Source organism: Podarcis muralis, chromosome 12, assembly GCF_964188315.1.
Source record: "Podarcis muralis chromosome 12, rPodMur119.hap1.1, whole genome shotgun sequence".
NCBI classification, from domain to species: Eukaryota; Metazoa; Chordata; class Lepidosauria; order Squamata; family Lacertidae; genus Podarcis; species Podarcis muralis.
The window spans coordinates 15,555,692-15,569,716 of NC_135666.1; the positions used below are offsets into that span (position 1 = coordinate 15,555,692).

General features: G+C 44.0%; 1 protein-coding gene across 1 annotated transcript in view; it reads right to left on the bottom strand.

The window, feature by feature from the left end:
• The window catches only part of LARP4B (La ribonucleoprotein 4B), a 57,826-nt gene extending 44,423 nt beyond the window's left edge, over positions 1 to 13,403 (bottom strand). The window contains exon 1 of the mRNA XM_028750138.2: positions 12,873 to 13,403. The gene's annotated coding sequence lies outside the window, so the exon portion shown is untranslated. The remainder of the gene's footprint in view (positions 1 to 12,872) is intronic.
• Between the last annotated feature and the right edge of the window lie 622 nt (positions 13,404 to 14,025).

Below are 14,025 nucleotides of genomic sequence, written 5' to 3' on the forward strand. Positions count from 1 at the left end.
TGGAACACTCTCAGCTCCTGGAACTAAAGTTACCATAACCTTGTAAATCAGAATATAGTAACTACAGAAGCTTGCCTTTCCCACACCATCACGTTGCTTCCTATAACACATCTCACAGAAGCTATGAATTTCAAAGGTATGTCACAAAAAAACTTTGCATTTTGAACTTAAATGACTTTGCCTGACAATTCTGAATATATATTTCAGTATAGCATTGTCAACAGGATGGAAGTATTTACTAGCCCATTTCTCTCTGGAACATACACCTGCAAATTGCCTGTTTCAGTACCATCCAAGACTACAAAACAACCGAACACCTCTTCACAGAAGGGATCCCCAAATATCTATATGCAATCATATATTTGAACAAATTGTTATATTGTTTTTAGAATGTGTAAAAATGATTTCATTGCTTTCAGAGTTTGCTGAAATGCTTTGTTTTTAGAACTTGTGCTTTATTTTGTTTTTATCTTATACACCACTTACGCTATAGTCTATATTTTTTAAATAAAACAAAAACAGTGCACAACAAACCTTCTTAAAAATCAACATAACTTAGACCTCAAGGCATCAATTCTAATAGATTTCTACTGGAAGTAATTTCTACTGAATATTGCAGAACTAATTTCCAAGTCAACATGCGCAGAACTGCACTGTAAAACAGGAAAAAGCACAGCAATGCTGGGGTTACAAGTATAAAAAAGCAATAAAGAAACCCCCAAAGGAAATGCATATTTGGGTATCCTTTTGGCATAACTTTGAAGAGGCAAAAAAGAGCATATAGAAAACACTGCATAGGAGCCTTTTCATCAATGATTCCTCTTCACAGGTTTTAACTGTTAATATTAGAAAAACCTCAAGCTGGCAACCATTTATCACAAAACTATGTTGGTGATTTGTAAGTTAACAAAACCCATGTCTCTTTTGCACAAGTTTACTTCCTTTAATATAAAACAGAGTTTGCTGTAAACTTAGGCAGAACTTCTTCTATGCTACCCGGAATCAACTCAGGAACATGTGAAGCAATGGCTGCTCTCTGAGTACTAGGAAACTGAATCCCTCAAACAGTAGACCCCCCCCCCCAAGGGTTTTGCAGAGCCCCCAGATGAACTACATAAGAAAGAAGTTTCCAGGGTGGCTTTTTCCTTCTTGGCAGCTGCTACAAGTGCAAATGATTAATTAAAGTTCACTTCCATCTTCCCCTTTGAATCAGCCTCAGGGCAAGGAGAAGGTGTGTAAGAGGCAAGAGCTCTTTTCAGTGATAATGATCACAAACACAACCAACCAACAGAAGAAACCTTTAAAATTTGCCGAAAACGTACAGGGCTCAACAGTTTACAAAAATTCAGTCAGCACTGAGCATCTCTTATGAACATTTTTCTAATGTTGACGTAGTAGACTCATGCTGGAGAATATGTTGCAAGTCAGAGGCTGTGAGTCACCACCACTATGGGGTGGCAATGGAAGCCATGCCACTTGTTAATGAGAGTGCTCATCTAAGTTCAACCACATAGTGAGGCCAATGTACAGTGTTTGTTCCAGGCAAGGCCAAGCAGCTGTATGAGTTTCACAAACTTCATTAGATCTGAGAAGCAGGAATTTAGGCCCTTTTTAGCATAAACGTGTTTTGTTCCCATTGACTGCATATTTAAAAGTCTGGGCATAACAGGAAACATGGCAGGACAACTTCTGCCTTTACCCTCTAGCATCACCACACCAGTTTCTGAATTACTTTTCTGCTCATTCAGAAAAATTCTAACAATTCCACAGATGTTTAGGCTGCTTCCCCTTTTATAAGAATTTAGAGTAAAATTAGAAAGAAATGAGAATTTTTTGGTGCCTCGTAGAATTATACTACTTCATCGTACAGGAATATCACAGTGTGGTTATATTTATCATTTTATTCTATTCATGGAATTTATGTAGGCCACCTAGTAACACGGTTACAGTACAATATAATATTATAAAACAGCTCCAGTGAAAAAGAGCCCTGCTCAGGCCATAGGGAGTTGTGGGTATCAAACATGTGAAAGGTCGCTAGGCAGCAAGGAATGTGCTGGCCATACCCCTCAACTTCTATGCGCCTAGTGCAGGCATCCCCAAACTCGGCTCTCCATAAGTTTTGGGACTACAACTCCCATCATCCCTAGCTAACAGGACCAGTGGTCAGGGATGATGGGAACTGTAGTAAAAAAAAAAACATCTGGAGGGCTGAGTTTGGGGATGCCTGGCCTAGTATTTGCAACCTAGGGATAAGAACCCCGAGAGGAGGGTTTTTTACAGGTCAAGATCCACAGCTGAGCAATACCTTCATTGGGACCAACCAAAATGTCAGTTCTCTACATTTCTTCATCAGGCAAGATGCTACATAGAAAGCAAGTGGAGTGGTATGTAGAAGCACCCTCATCAGACCAACGTCAATCATGTGCTCACTGCATACGTGTGGTTGGTGCATAGGCCTCTTCAAACATTTGGAACAGCATTTGATATTTGCCAGGTGCCAGGCACATTTTGCACCTGGCTATCAGCCACTTGCGACCTGGTGAAGATGCCTGGGGGCCAGGATGGTGCCTGATGTCTCCACCATCTGGAGGTGCATGCCAGGGGAACCTTGGATCCTGACTGTTTTCACACACTAATATACCCCATCCTGTAGAATTCTATCCATCATATTTTATCTGTACAATCAGAATGAATTTCAGGAACCAAAAAGTCTTATTGCAAAACCATCTTGCCCCAAAATGGCAACCTGACATTGGCAACTGTAACCCTGGTTTAAGGAGCCATTTGGCACCTAGCTTATACCATATTTTTCGCTCCATAAGACGCACCTTTTCCCTCCTAAAAGTAAGGATGGATCCCGCTCGCTGTCTTGGCTTCCTCTTTAGCCGCGCGCAGCCTCTCCCAGCTGGAGAGGTTGCGCGCGGCTAAAGAGGAAGCCAAGACCTGTCCACTGCTCTTTGGGGCTGGGGGGGGGATATATTTTTTCCCCTTGATTTCCCCCTCTAAAAACTAGGTGCGCCTTATGGTCCGGTGCGCCTTATGGAGCAAAAAATACGGTATATCTGAGTTTCTAACACTGATTTGGAATACAATGCCCAAACAGAGCTAAAGGAGTTCCAGATAAAGCCAGTTTTACAGGATGGATAAAAACATGAAGCAAATAAACAGTGTGTTACAATGTACAAACTTTTAAACTAGTATTCCCCTGGCACCAAAGAGACCATAAAGGCAGTGCCAGGCAAGCCTCATCAGGGAGGGCATTCTACAACTGGGTTGCCAGCACCAAGGAGGCCCACTGACTCACCGCTAGTCATTCTGCTCACTTATTTGGCAGGGGACCAAAAGAAGGTCTGTGAAGAGGACATTAACATTCAGGTCAGTACATGTGGAAGGCAGCAATCTTTCAGGTGCCCTCTTTAATTTGGCCTCATAATGGACTGGAGCCAGTGAACTTGATAAAGCACTGGTATGAATATGATCGAAATCTCCCAGCTGCAGCTTGCAGTCATACTTTGGACGAGTTAGGTTGCAGGCTATTTTCAAAGGCAGCCCTAATTACAAAACACAGCAAGGCTTAACAAGAAGTTACTGGGGCATAGGTAACTGTGGCCAGTGTACTTCCAGCCAGGTAGAGTCACAGCAGGTATAGCAGACAAAGATGATAAAAAGGCACTCTGAGGAATAGCTGGACTTCAAAGGTAGAACTGGTCTTTTAATGTGATAGCATAATTAGCTCTTGAGCCTTACTGGGTTTTGAAATAAGGGTGTGACTTTAAGCAGCTTGAACTCATCTTAAGGAATAGCATATTGATGAGCAGCGTGTGGCAATACAAACAGGGTAGGCTTTGTTTCTGTTAATGCCTTGGGTAAAAAAGAAGTGGTATATCAATCGTCTATGGAACTGGGAATGATTAATTATGACCATTGTAGCAAACATTTGCACCACTGCTTGGCAGGATGTCATGAATTACCGTATTTTTTGCTCTATAAGATGCACCAGACCATAAGACGCACCTAGTTTTTGGAGGAGGAAAACAAGAAAAAAAATATTCTGAATCCCAGAAGCCAGAACAGCAAGAGGGATCGCTGCGCAGCAAAAGCAGCGATACCTCTTGCTGTTCTGGCTTCTGGGATAGCTGCGCAGCCTGCATTCGCTCCACAAGACGCACACACATTTCCCCTTACTTTTTAGGAGGGGAAAAGTGAGTCTTATAGAGCAAAAAATACGGTACTTGCTTTTCAAACAAGTATCTTGCCATTACTAACATGCTACACTTCCAATGATTGCCTGCTCATCTGGGGTTTCCTAAAGCTAAAAACATAAAAAGTGCCTTGCTGCTATTAGCACTGCACCTAAAGTTCAAACTATAATGTTCTGCTAGATCACAGGCAGGGAACCTCCAGGTTTGGGGGAGAATCTTGGTCTGCTAGAGGGTACAATTTCACCCATGAGGTCATTTTCCCAAAAGCACCTCCCCACCAGCAGACATCACTGGCGACTCCGGCTTGTAAATGTGAGCAAAGAGATTAATCCTGCATTGGCTGTGCAATCCTGTTCCAGCAGGATCTGGTCCATGGAACCGAAAAGCTTCCCTACCCATGTACTAGATGGAAAGCGTTTTATACAGTGGTACCTCGGGTTACATACACTTCAGGTTACATACACTTCAGGTTACAGACTCTGCTAACCCAGAAGTAGTACCTTGGGTTAAGAACTTTGCCTCAGGATGAGAACAGAAATCGTGCTCCAGCGGCACGGCAGCAGCAGGAGGCCCCATTAGCTAAAGTGGTGCTTCAGGTTAAGAACAGTTTCAGGTTAAGAACGGACCTCCGGAATGAATTAAGTACTTAACCCGAGGTACCACTGTACTAATAACTGGTTGGAAATTATTTCATGGAGATAAATAGCAAACTAGGAAGCATATCATCCTCCAAGAAAATTACTTTGCCCTCCAAGCAGGATGCAACAATTTCCCTTGTGGACACAAATTTTAGTTACATTTGTATACCTTTTTCACTAATGCACAGAGAAGTGACTAAACCTTGTAGCATGCTAGGAGAGGGTTGGTTAGTTAGGCTAATCAAGCTGTTCTGGGTCAACTGAGGTTGATAGACTAGTTATAATACCAAGTATCTGAAACTGAGTTTTCAACATGCAACCACAGTATTTCCAGTTATGCTAAGGTCCTGTCCATTTACAGATTACCTGCCTGAGCTCACACACTACTGACTAGCAATATCTTTCTGACAGTTGCTTTAAGTAGCCTTTAGGAAATCTTGAGCTCTTTGTTTTTCACTACCAAGGAAAAGCCTGTCCTTTATATTGTTGCTAAATTTATTGCAGTGTTCATGAAGCACAATGGTGGCAACAACCGTCAGCTTATGAAGTAATGAAAGTTCTGTATCACACGTCAAGTAGTCATTAAGGATGTGGAGTGATGGGTTCTAAATCTAAATCCCTATATCTATTTTCATACCAAGTCAGCCTCAAGAGTACTCTTACATGGAACCTGCAGGCGGCACACTGGCTTGATGGGGAGGGGGAGAAGTGAGCCCAAAATTTGATGTCCCTCCCCCAGCCTTCCCAAAGCCGGGTAAGTGAGTGAGTCAGTCACTGTTTTTTGAGAAAGAGGCACAAGACTCTGGCAGGGTCCTAGAGGCCTCCTATCTCCTTCCCAAAGCTGGGGAAGTGCTAACTGAGCTTTGGGGAAGAGAGGAGAGGACTATAGGACAGAGACCTCACACTTCCTCCCCAAAGCCCAGCGACTCACTTACCTGCCTTTGGGAAGGCAGCAGAAGACCGCTGCAGGGATGGGTGTCAAATGTTGCAGAGGGCCAAGACCTTGAGCAACCATTGGGCCCTGTTTCAGACCACCCTGCCCTTTAATTTTAATCAACGAGAATGGGGAGGACAACTCAATACAATTCAGTTCAGCATACTTCACCAGCAAATAACATGAAGCCGGAACCTCACCATACAGGCAACTGGTGTCAAGCTTTAAACAGCTTTGCTAACAAGGAAATCACTGTTCTTTTCTGTTTAAACATAAGGGAATGATGTTGTCAGTGGAAATCATTCTACAATACTAGAAAAGGCTCATTTTGCTTCTCTGCACCAATTTCTTCCACTGGCTTATACAGCTTGTTCTCAAAGTTTGAGCTTAGTATGTCCATAGCAGATCATTTGGCCATGCAGCACACCAGACACCAGAGCAGCAAAATCATGCTGTATTCAATAAATCAGAGCAACTTCCTGAAAGTATAGATGTAAACTTAAAATGAACAGGGTCACCACTGGTCTGACTTTTGATCTGCCATGCTCAGATTTGCCTACCAAGTTACAACTGTGGCTTTTAATTTTTTGAACAACTTCTCATTTTCATTAGATGCACCTAAGGCAATGCCACAATTAAAAGCACACACAAAGTGACCCTTTGTACAAGTGTTAAGTAACGTTCATACATGTTCAGAATTCTAGTTTTGCCTGTTTCAATCAGGTTAAATTTTAGTATTACAGAACCCTGCTGTAGACAGTCTGATTACAGAGTATATAAAGCTGACATTACTGTGCATATGAAAAGACAAAATTTCTAGCTTGTGCTAAACTTACCTAGACTTTTGTACAGGAGAGGCAGTAGCCTGGACCAACATTTATAATTTAGCATGCAAGTTGCACAATTGGATGTTTTCATAGACTTCAAGTTTGGAAAACAGTGCTCCATGTGTTATGCATTTGACTAACATGTTTTGTCAAAAGCTAAACCAAGTTTTAGTTTGGGTGACACATAGTTAAGTATTTCTGGTAATTAGTTTGCCACCACTGATGACTGTTCATGTTTCACGTACTTGCTCCCAGTGTCACACATACTGAAGCAGAATTTCCGCCTATTTTCTCAAATGCTCTAGCTTGCCTGCCACTTAAGGCCAATACAAGCCATGCACATCCATTCTGTGCAAGCATGTATTTATAAATAAATCATGATTGTCAAAGATCCTCATGCCACTCTTCCCAGCCTGCATTTCCCATTTTGTAACTCTGGATTCCATCTTGGTGTAGCAACAGTTTCAGCAGTCAAGTGATTTAAGCACGATGACCCAACACTTGCATTTACACAGAGCAGCTCTCAAAGAGTAAAACTATAGCAATCCGAACAGCAGATGGACTTTTGTTTAACAATGACTTGAAGGTGTAACAAGAAGCCAAAGAAGGGAAACATCACTCCCACCACAAACATCACTCCCACCATACTATATAGCAAACTTCAAAATACATTTTTAACAAGGCATGGGGTTAGCCAGTGAAAGTAAAAAACAAAACAGTAGGCTAATACAATCTGTTTGCATGAGCCTAATCAGGTCTTTGGATCTCAAACAATATTTTGAAATCACATAATATTCACTGCATTATCCACTTTTACTTGTTTTATTTTGCCAGGTCCAGAAAAAAAGATATTCATACTACAGTCGTACCTTGGAAGTCAAACAAAATCCATCCCGAAAGTTCGTTCAACTTCCAAAATGTTCGGAAACCAAAGCTCCTGCAGCCAATCGGAAGCCATGGAAGTCCCATTGAATATTCGGCTTCCAAAAATAGTTCGCAAACCAGAACAGTCACTTCTGGGTTTGCGGCGTTCAGTAGCCAAAACATTTGACAACGAAGCTGTTCGGAAACCAAAGTATGACTGTACTATGCCATACTTAAGACACAGGAATATAGGAAGCTGCCTTATACCAAGCCAGACCATTGGTCCAACTAGCTCAGTATTGTCTATGCTGATTGGACCTTGTTCTGCAGGGTTTCAAGCACAGAGGAATTTTCAGTCCTACTGGAAATGCCAGGGATTGAATCTGCATACAAAGCAGTGTTCTGAGCTACAGTCCTTCACAAATAACTTACATTTTAAATTTCCAACAAAACAAAACGAATTGCACCCATGTACTTCTGTTGTTTACAGCCAAATTTGGCCTCCATCACAGAGCCTGAATCAAACAATACCCCCGCTACCTAGTCAGCAATGTTAGAAATATATAATCGCTAAATTGTACCTCACAGATGGGTTATAGTTGCTGCAATAGAATGTCTAGGTGCATTTTTAAATGCACTTATTATTTATTAATTGTTATTATCATTATCGGCAGCATCATTTCTGCACCGCTTTATCTTTTAAAGAACAAATATCAAAATGGTTTACAACACATTAAAAAATCAAATAAAATAATCCAGAATAAAACAAACTCAAGCTTCAATTACAATATTTCAAATTGTTCTCTAAGTGACATTTTGCTTTCCCCAGTTGCCAACCAGGCAACCAGAGATCTCCATGTGGTTACAATTGCATATGCGTGAGTCGCAAAATGCGCCTGATTTATTTCTAACACTGGTAATCACCATAGCTCCTGCACTGATAGAATAGATAGCCATTGCTCACTTTAAGGGTTGAAGAGGCTTCCAATTGTTTCTCAAGTAGCAAAAAATAATTATGGGTATCAACAGGCTAAAGCAGGCATCTAGAAAAAGGAACAATATATTTGGAAAGAGGGATGAAATCTCAGTTGCTGTATTTCATTAGAAACAATTAATAGTCAAGCAGCATTGAACCAGGAAGTATTCATTAAAATATCCTCAACCATAAACCATAACGTAAGAGCCAAACCCATTTTTTAACTCTCCAATTTGGAGCCAAGTAAAACAAGCAACTTTTAATGACTTTGCTTGTACCAGAGTTTTGGGTCAAAACCATGTAATATTACTGCTATTTAACAAAATCAGTACTCTTTATCACCTAAGATTTAAAATAAAAGCTAAAATGGTTAGTAAAAGTAACCATTATTCTATTATCAAGAATTCTCCTAAATATTTTGTGTTATCTCTCCTGCAGTTTAGCACCAGTAATTTTCCAGGAAATTCTTTAATTCAGGACAGGGATGAGAGGAAGTGCCGGTTTGGGAGGAGAATATAAGACAGAAGTTAAGAGTGAAAGGAAACAGGGAGGAGCAATTACAGGAATAAATAAAATTTCTCAATGAAGGCATTAAGAGCTTCTGCATCACCAAATTCTTCCTAAAATAGGGAACTAATACAGACAGCTAATATGTGCATTTAACAGGAAACCTGTAATTCTACAGGTACACCTTCTCCCAACACTTGTGATGTACTCACCGAAGAATTTCTGCCTGGCATCTATAAATGTGTGGCGCTCCATCACAGCATTATGAAGTGAATATCCAGTCAGAAATTCTACAAGTACAGCTTTCCCAAACACTTGCTACAAATGCATTTGAATAATTTCTACCTGGACATGTATCTTTTCCCACACATGTACACATCAGCCCAATGTCTACCTGAAAGACCAAAACACAACATTAACTAGCCTCACTTAGTATAAACTGGGCGTGTAGAACCTAACACAACAAACTGTTTTAATTTTAAAAAGAATAGAATTTATAAAGATAGCCACTGCAGTGTAGTAGTTAAGAGTGTTGGCCTGGGATATGGAAGACCAGGATTCAAATCTGCACTCAGCAAAGAAGCACACAGTCTCTTAGCTTAACCTACCTGACAGGGTTGTTGTAAGGGTAAAATGGAGCAGGAGAACCACCATGTAGGCCAACTAGAGGAAAGGCTTCTTAGAGGAAAGGTGGCAAGAAGCTCTAGTATATACCGTTAGTCAATCTAAAAGAACCTTAAAATGAGAAATAACTATTTTTTGCCACAGAAAGCAAATCGTAGATACCACTATTGAAGATTTGGGTTTAGCCCCTCAGTTATGCTTATGGTGAGATTTCTTTGAACATCTTTTTCTGATTTGGTTACTCTGCATTTTTCACTTAACAAATTAACCCCAAATAGGCGTAATGTAAATTTTAGGTGATGTCCTATATTTCTAAATGGTGTGCTGTCATATTGCTTCCTTTCCTTTTCCCGTCAGTTTCTCATGTTCAATTACAAGTTGCTTGATCAGAGAGTTGCAGGTATAGGTTTCTCAAAATTTAATCGAATTCAACCAACAGTACCCACCAGGGCGTTCCATGTTCGCTCAGGCAAGTGCAAATGTAAGAGGCTAAACCCTCAACAGATTATTTAGGCAATACAGTATGGTATTAATGGTGTGGCCCTTAACAGCCATACTTTCCCAGCATTTTGGTGTTTGCATGAATATAAAGGTAAAGGTACCCCTGCCCGTACGGGCCAGTCTTGCCAGACTCTAGGGTTGTGCGCTCATCTCACTCTAGAGGCCGGGAGCCAGCGCTGTCCGCAGACACTTCCGGGTCACGTGGCCAGCGTGACAAGCTGCATCTGGCGAGCCAGCGCAGCACACAGAACGCTGTTTACCTTCCCGCTGGTAAGCGATCCCTATTTATCTACTTGCACCCGGGGGTGCTTTCGAACTGCTAGGTTGGCAGGCGCTGGGACCGAACGACGGGAGCGCACCCCGCTGCGGGGATTTGAACCGCCGACCATGCGATATAAACACAAATTAAACCAAAAGATTGTCAACTGATTTTGTTTTTTTAAGGGGGGTGCAACAAATGAGATCTGTCCATGCTTCAGAACAAGTGTTTACTACTTAAGTCCAACAGTTAGATAGCTTATCAGCTTTACATTAGAGAGGGTGGGGATGATGATAATGATAATAATAATAATAATGGTGATAAATAAATAACAACAACAACAACAATAGATAAGCAGATGTTTTACATTAAACTGAAGGGGGTTTTTTTGGCAAAGATACCCAGAAAGCCTCTAGGTTCCACTGAAAAGTTTGAAGAAAGCACCAGCCATGGAGACACAAGGAAGAGACAAGTAAGAATTGTATTGAAGTGGTTTGCAAATGTCTTTGGAATGATGCCACATGTAGTCTCCCTTCTCTGAACAGACTAAAGGCTTTTAGTACAAATTTGTTTAGTCTTCTGATGAAGTCCAACAAAACCAGACCATATGAGCGACAAACCAAGAGCTAAAATATTCAGGCTTCACCTTCTGTATCTCAAGGTTGCCAAAATTCAATCTCGCTGTCCCTGCAGCTTTGGTCCTGAACCAAAATTCTGGCCTTGTGATAGAAGGATCTATTTCATAAACGTTCACAATTTATAGAAAGCAGAGAATTTGTATACAGGCAGTCCAACACAAAGGCTAAATCCAGCCTGCGTGGCACTTAAATCAAAGGGACATATGTAAAGTCATTATTAATTTGTCCCAGATTTCATTGAGAACAAAATGAAACCAACTTAGCCTGGATCCACCCCATGATGCAAATGTACCATGTTTACACCAAAACAGGAAATCCTTTATATAACTTGGAAAAAAATCTAGTTTACTCTCTATGAGCCGCATTCAACATACTGTCTACTCTCATATTTGCAAGCTAGATTGTGATTGCAACCATGCTACTGTCCAAAAAGCATTTTAACAAAGTACTCTGTTAGTATATCTATACACAAAAGCTGAAGTCACAACTCCCAACAACCTCAAAGGAGTAACCAGTTGACTAGGCATTTGCATAAAGTTTACTTTCAGCAAATGTCTGTAGGTCATGGAAGAGAAACAAGTAGCCCATCAATATCTGGAAGACCACAACTCCCATCAATCCAAGTCACCATTGCCAATGATCAGGGATGAGAGTTGTGGCAGGCCACAGGTTTCTTGATCACAGTGGTCAATGTTATTAGGCAAAACTGTTATTAAAATGAATAGCATCCAGCAACGCAGACCTAAGTTGCCACCTGAAATAGCTAAATTAGAGAAACTAGAGTGAAACCAGAAATGGCGTAACAGGAAACCTATCAGAGTGGCTATTAAATGGCTCTGTTATTACATCTCTTATACAGTACACAGTATCCTCAGCAGCAAAAGGCTGATCTGGTTGTGCAGTGATGAAAGTTGGCAGGAATGGAGCAGTTATGAAGTATCATCATAACATAAGAGTTCCAAAAACTCATTTCACTCTTAGGTTAGGATAAATAGCACAAAAAGTATGACACTCGCAAGAAAAAGAAAAGCAGCAGCAGCAGCACACAATCCACTTCATCGCAGTGAGTACACGGAACTGACATATTTCCTCAGTCGATCAGGAAGGCTCAGACTCCCACCTTCTTAGTTACTGAACTTCAGACCCAGACGATCTCTCACCATGTTTTCAAACGCAGAGCTACAGAGAGCCATCCATTTAGACACAAGACCCCCCTAGACCTCTCGCGTTCAACTGAGCTGCAGCAAACTCACTGCCTGCTTTAAAGTTCGGCAAAAGTCGCCAAATGATCAAAATCACGGCCCGGAGACGCTGAGAAAGCAGTAGAAAGCCACCCTCCTGTCACACTTAAATCATACCCATTGCAAGTATGGAAGAAGGGCGTGTGTGTTTGAATTCCTAACTTTAGATAAGGGTGTGAGTCAAGGAGGACTATGGCGGTGGGGGTTTGGGGGGAGCTTGAGGAAACGAAGCGAGGGGGAGCTTTGGCTTGCCGCTTGGGGCGGGTCCCCAATGGGGGTGGGGTGTCCTCCGTTTTCGGCCAGCCGGGGATCAACTTAAAAGGGCGATCACTACCTCCTTCTCTCCCCCCCCCCCCCAAATCCGAGGGTGTAGGAGGGAGAAGGAAACGAAACGGAACACGTGAAGATGCCGCCGCCGCCGCCGGGCCCAGCGCTTCCCTCCCGGCGACCAGGCCGAAGCCGACGCAGTGCGGAGCTCCCGGCAGGAGCAAGGCCACGAAACCGGGGCCAGTTCCCTGCAGCGGCCAGCCCCGCCCCCCACCGCGAGCGGCCTCGGGTGAGAAAATGGCGGCGGCTCGGGGCGGTGACGGGAGGAAGCGGCGGCGGCGGCGGCCCTGCTGCCGCCACTTGACTGCTGCTGAACGCGGCCTCCACTCACCTGTCAAGCCAACAGCCAGCAAGGCCCCGGCGGGCCGGGAGGGATCGCGCTCGGAGGCCGGCCTGAGGGATCCTTCGCTGCCGCCGCCGCTGCTGCTTCTCTCGGCCTCCGTCTTCGTCTCCCGCCGCCGCCTCCTTCTCGTTCTTCCTCCGCCGCCGCCGCTGCCGAATCCCAGGAAGGGGTGAGAGAGAGAAAGAGAAAGACGGAGAGAGAGGGCGGCGGGGGGCGGCAGCGGGGCCCAGGCGGGGGAGGAGGAGGAGTGGCGGCGGCGGCGGCGGGGAGGAGGAGGAGGAGCGACAAGCGGGGAGGGAAGGGCGCGGAGAGGCGGGAGGAGGAAGAGAGAGCGGCGGCGGCGGCGGGTGTCCGGGCCCCGGGGCTTTTGGGCGCCAAGAAGCAGCGGAGACAATTCGCTCGCATATGAGAGGGAGAGACAGAGAGAGAGAGAGAGACGGAGCGCGAGGGAAAGAGAGAGAGAGAGAGCGCCAGGGAGACCCACGAGCCCCGCTTCCGGCTCCGGGCGGAAGTCCCTCCCCCGGCGGCGGAAGATATTGGTCGACGCCTGGAGACTCGCCCCCTCTCCCCCCTCCCCGAAAAACGCCTCGCGCACTATCTCCTCCCCTCCGCTCAGGCGAAAGAGAGAGGCTGTGGGAAGGGGGAGGGAGGGAGAGAGGGAGGGAGGGGTGGAAATAGGCCGGTAACCTTCTCCGCGTGTGATTGGCCCGGCGGCAGGGACGGCGCGCGGGGCGCGGCGTGACGTGAAGCGAGCCGCGCGGAGAGTGAGCGGGTGACGTCAGTGCCCCTTTCATGAGTTGAGAGCGAAGGTGGGGGCCGGGAGGAGGAATTCGCAGAAGGCTCTAGTAGCGGTTAGCACATTCTCTCTCTCTCTCTCTGGGAGCTGTTCCATTTACGGCCGCTGATGCAGGAAGGTTGTCCTCCGTGCGGCTTCCGTAGGAAAGGGTGGTTTGAAAGGACCGGTGTTGGGCCCGCGCAAATAAATAAGTTCTGTCACACATTTCCCTCGGGTTTTTTTTTTTTTAGAATTATTTAAAAAAGAGCAATGAGCAACAGCAGCTCTCCCTTTCTAGAACTCTACAACAGAAAAAGAAAATGGGCCTGAAAATGGGCCTAGTTAGTCCTAGTTTGGGAGCAGATT